Source organism: Heterocephalus glaber, unplaced genomic scaffold (assembly GCF_053883595.1).
Source record: "Heterocephalus glaber isolate CG9 unplaced genomic scaffold, H.glaber_assembly_v1.0 deba00001461, whole genome shotgun sequence".
Taxonomy (NCBI): Eukaryota; Metazoa; Chordata; class Mammalia; order Rodentia; family Bathyergidae; genus Heterocephalus; species Heterocephalus glaber.
In genome coordinates this window covers 21,548,552-21,553,698 of record NW_028258308.1, presented here as the reverse complement: position 1 = coordinate 21,553,698, position 5,147 = coordinate 21,548,552, and positions in this window count along the sequence as shown.

The following is a 5,147-nucleotide window of genomic DNA, read 5'->3' as shown; positions in this document are numbered from 1 at the left end:
CCTTCATGCCCTCCACCTTTCCCTATTTACAAAGACTTTATTTCCATTTTTTTTCATTTCTCATCATTTTTTCCTTTCCCTTCTTTCCTTTCCCCTGCCCCTCCCACTACCCCTACCCCTTTGGACATTTTCTTCCTATTTTACATTATCGATTATTCATTCTAATCATTGGTACATTTTAGGTATACAATATAATGACATTCATCATTGGAAATTTTCACCTTTACATAGTCTCTCTTGGTTCTTATTTTTCACCCTTGCCCAGCCCTTCCTTCAACCACTCCAGTCCTCCCTATTTACAAAGATTTTGTTCCTATTTTTCTATTTTCTCATATTAATCCCATTCCCTTCTATCCTTTCCCCTAGCCCTCCCACTTCCTTCCCCTTTGCCCCTTTTCTTCCTATTTCACATGACCTATTATACATTTAGTCCTTATTTACACTTTCAGTTTCTCACACCAGAGAAACTATTCGGTATTTATACATGTGTGTCCTATTTATTTCACTTAAGAGTATGGCCTCAATGTGCATCCACTTAGCTATAAATGTCTTTAATTTCTCATTTTTGATGGCTGAGTAGTACTCCATTTTATAAAAAAACCACATTTTCTTTATCCAGTCTCCAGTTGATGGGCATTTGGGCTGTTTCCAAGTTTTTGCTATCACAAACTGCACTGGTATGAACATGGGCACACATATATCACTGTGGTATGATTCTTTTAATTCTTTGGGGAAGATTCCCAGCAGTAGAATAGCGGGGTCAAATGGGACTTCCAGTCCTAGTTCTTTGAGGTATCTCCATACTGATTTCCACAGTGGTTGCAACAGTGTACACTCCCAGAAGCAGTGGAGCAGGGTTCCTCTTTCCCCACAGCCCTGCCAGCATTTGTTATTGGTTGATTTGATGATAGCAGCCATTCTTTCTGGAGTGAAGTGGAATCTCAGCATTGTTTTCATTTGCATCTCTCGAATGACCAGTGATGTTGAACATTTTTTCATGTATTTATTTGCTATTTCTACTTCTTTGTCTGAGAAATGTCTGTTCATTTCAGATGCCCATTTTGGATTGGGTCTTTAAATTTGGGAGGTCTGATCTTTTTAAATTCTTTATAGATTCGAGATAGTAGACCTTGGTCTGAGGAAGAGCAGGTGAAGATTTTTTCCCACATTGTGGGTTGTCTCTTCACACTGCTGGTGGTTTCTCTTGCTGTGCAGAAGCTTTTTAATAAGAAGAGATCCCATTTGTTGATTGTTTGTGCTGGTTCATGGGCAATTGAGGTTTTGTTCATAAAATCTTTTCCTACATCGATGTCTTCAAGGGTTGTACCTAACCTCTGTTCCAACTGGTTCAGAGTTTCTATTTTAATATTTAGATCTTTAATCCATTTTGATTTTAGTTTAGTGCATGGTGAGAGATATAGGTCTAGTTTTAATTTTTGGCAAGTTGAAGCCCAATTTTTCCAGCACCATTTATTAAAGAGGCTATCCTTCCTCCAGTGAGGTTGTTTGGCTCCTTTGTTGAACGTGAGATGGCTGAGTGTGTCTGGCATTCTTTCTCCATCTTCTAGTCTGTACCACTGGTCCTCCAGTCTGTTTCTTTGCCAGTACCATGCTGTTTTTATCACAGTAGCTTTGTAGTAGAGGTGCAGGTTGGGGATTGGGATACCCCCTGCCATGTCTCTGTTCCCTAGAATTGCTTTTGCTATTCTGGGTCTCTTCTTGTTCCAAATGAATTTTTGGATTGTTTTCTGCTGGGATCTCAATTGGAATTGCATTAAATCTATACAGAAGTTTTGAAAGTATGGCCATTTTCACTATATTAATCCTTCCTACCCAAGAGCAGGGGATGTCTGTCCATTTTCTGATATCATCTTCAATCTCTCTTGTCAGAGTGCCATAGTTTTCAGAGAAGAGGTCTTTGATTTCTTTTGTTAGGTTGATTCCTAGGTATTTCAGTTTTTTGGATGCTATTGTGAAAGGAATTATTTGTCCTATTCCTCTCTCAGTGAGTCTGTCATTGGTGTAGAGGAAAGCTATTGATTTTTGTGTGTTGACCTTGTACCCAGCTACTTGACTGAATTTGGTTATTAAGTCTAGAAGACTGTTGGTGTAGTTCTTGGGGTCTTCTATATAGAGTATCATGTCATCTGCAAATAATGACAATTTGACTTCTTCATTTCCTATCTTTATTCCTTTTATTTCTTTCTCTTGTCTAATTGCCGTGGCTAATGTTTCCAGAACTATATTGAACATGAGTGGTGATACTGGACATCCTTGTCTTGTTCCTGATTTTAGTGTGAAGGATTTCAGTTTTGACCATTTAGTATGATATTGGCTGTTGGTTTTTCATAGATGGCTTCTATCAGTTTGAGGTAGAGACCATCTATTCCAATTTTTTGTAGGGTTTTTTTTATCATAAATCCATGTTGGATTTTGTCAAATGCTTTTTCTGAGTCTATGGAGATAATCATATGTTTTTTGTCCTTGGCTCTATTGATATAGCGTATTACATTGATTGATTTGCATATGTTGAGCCATCCCTGCATCCCTGGGATGAATCCCACTTGATCAGGGTGTATGATCTTCTTGATGATCTTCTGCATTCTGTTTTCCAGTATCTTATTAAGGATTTTTGCATCTGTGTTCATTAGTGAGATTGGCCTATAGTTCTCTTTTTCAGTTGGGTCTTTCTGTGCTTTGGGGATCAAGGTGATGCTTGCTTCCAGGAATGAATTCGGGAGTATTGCTTCCCTTTCAATTTCATTGAAGAGTTTAAACAGTAGTGGCAGCAGTTCCTCTCTAAATGTCTTGTAGAATTCAGCAGTGAAGCCATCAGTGCCCGGGCTTTTCTTAGTTGATAAGTTTTTAAGGACATTTTCAATTTCATTTGTTGATATTGGGTTGTTCAGAATTTTTAGGTCTTCTTCGTTCAACTTTGGTAATTCATATGTATCTAGGAATCTGGCAGAGGTTTTTTGTGTCTTCTATGTAAAGTATCATAGCATCAGCAAATAATGACAGTTTAATTTCTTTCTTTCCTATCTTTATTCCTTTTATTTATTTCTCTCTTCTAATTGCTGTGGCTAATTTTTCCAGAACTATATTGAACAGGAGTGGTGATAGTGAGCATCCTTGTCTTGTTCCTGATCTTAGCATGAAAGTTTTCAGTTTTTGACCATTTAGTATGATGTTCGCTGTTAGTTTTTTATAGATAGCTTTAATCAGGTTGAGATAAAGACCTTCTATTCCAGTTTTCTGTGGGGTTTTTGTCATGAATGGGTGTTGGATTTTGTCAAATGCCCTTTGTGCATCTCTTGAGATAATCATATGGTTTTTGTCTTTGACTCTGCTAATATAGTGTATTACACTTATTGATTTAAGAATGTTGAAACAGCCTTGCAGCTCTGTGATAAACCCAACTTGGTCAGGGTGTGTGATCTTCTTCATGACCCTCTGTATTCTGTTTGCTGGTACCTTGTTGAGGATTTTTGTATCTATGTTCATTAGGGAGATTGGCCTGTAGTTCTCTTTTTGGGTTGGATCTTTCCCTGGTTTTGGAATCAAAGTAACATTTGCTTCCAGGAATGAATTTGGAAGTATTGCTTCCTTTTCAATTTTCTTGATGAGTTTAAAGAGTGATGACAATAGTTCTTCTTTTAATGTCTTGTAGAATTCAGCAGTGAAACCATCAGGTCCTGGGCTTTTCTTTGTTGGTAAACTTTTTATTACATTTTCAATTTCACTCATTGTAATTGGGGTGTTTAGAATTTCTATATCTTCTTCATTTAACTTTGGCAATTCGTATATATCTAGGAATATTTCCATTTCTTCTGTGTTTTCCATTTTATTAGAGTACAGGTTCTCAAAGTAGGTATTGATGATCCTCTGGATTTCTGTTGGATCTGTTGTGACTTCACCTTTTTCATTCTGAATTGCAAGGACTTGCGCCTTTTCTTTCCTTTTTTTTATAAGGTTGGCTAAAGGCTTATCTATTTTATTTATTCTTTTGAAAGACCAACTCTTTTATTCATTGATTTTTTTGTATCATTCTCTTAGTCTTCACTGCATTGATTTCTCCTCTGATCTTTATAATTTCCGCTCTTGTATGAGCTTTGGGTTTGTTGTGCCCTTCTTTTTCTAGGAGATTGAGGTTCTGCATTAGGTTATTTATTTGATTTCTCCCTCTTTTCCTAATATGGGCATTCACTGCTATGAATTTCACACGTAGAACTGCGTTCAGTTTGTCCCATAGATTCCTGTATGTTGTACTGGCATTATCATTTACTTGTTGAAACTGTCTAATTTCTTCTTTAATTTCCTCTGTGACCCATTGGTTGTTCAGGAGGGTGTTATTCAGTTTCCATGTGTTTGTGGGGGTTTTGCGGTTTCTTATGTTATTGATCTCCAATTTTCTTGCACTATGGTCTGATAATATACAGGGGGTAACTTCAGTTCCTTTACATTTACTTAGACATGTCTGAGCTAGCATGTGATCTATTCTGAAGAATGACCCCTGTGCAGCTGAAAAGAATGTGTATTCTGATTTTGTGGGGTGGAACACTCTGTAAACATCTATTAAGTCCATTTGTTCAATAGCTTTGTTCAGTTCTAGAATTTCGTTGTTAATTTTTTGTCTAGATGACCTGTCCATTTGTGATAATGGGGTATTGAAGTCCCTCACTACAATGGTGTTACTGCTTATTTGGTTTTTCATGTCCATTAATATTTGTTTTGTATAGTTGGGGGCATTTGTATTTGGTGCATATATATTTATGATTGTCATCTCTTCATCTTGGATTATTCCCTTCACAAGGATATAGTGACCATCTTTGTCTCTCTTAATTAGTTTTGGTTTGAAATCTACTTTGTCTGCAAATAAGATTGCTACCCCTGCTTTTTTCTTGGTTCCTGTAGCGTGGAGAACTTTTTTCCATCCTTTTACTTTCAGTCTATGAATTTCTTTTTGAGTTAGGTGCGTTTCTTGTATACAGCATATTGCTGGATTTTGCTTCTTAATCCATTCTGCCAGTCTATTTCTTTTGATTGGTGAATTGAGCCCATTAACATTGATGATTATAATTGGTAGATATTGATTCATCCTTGTCATGATGTTTTACTTTTGTCGGCTCTTTTATTTATTTTTCCCC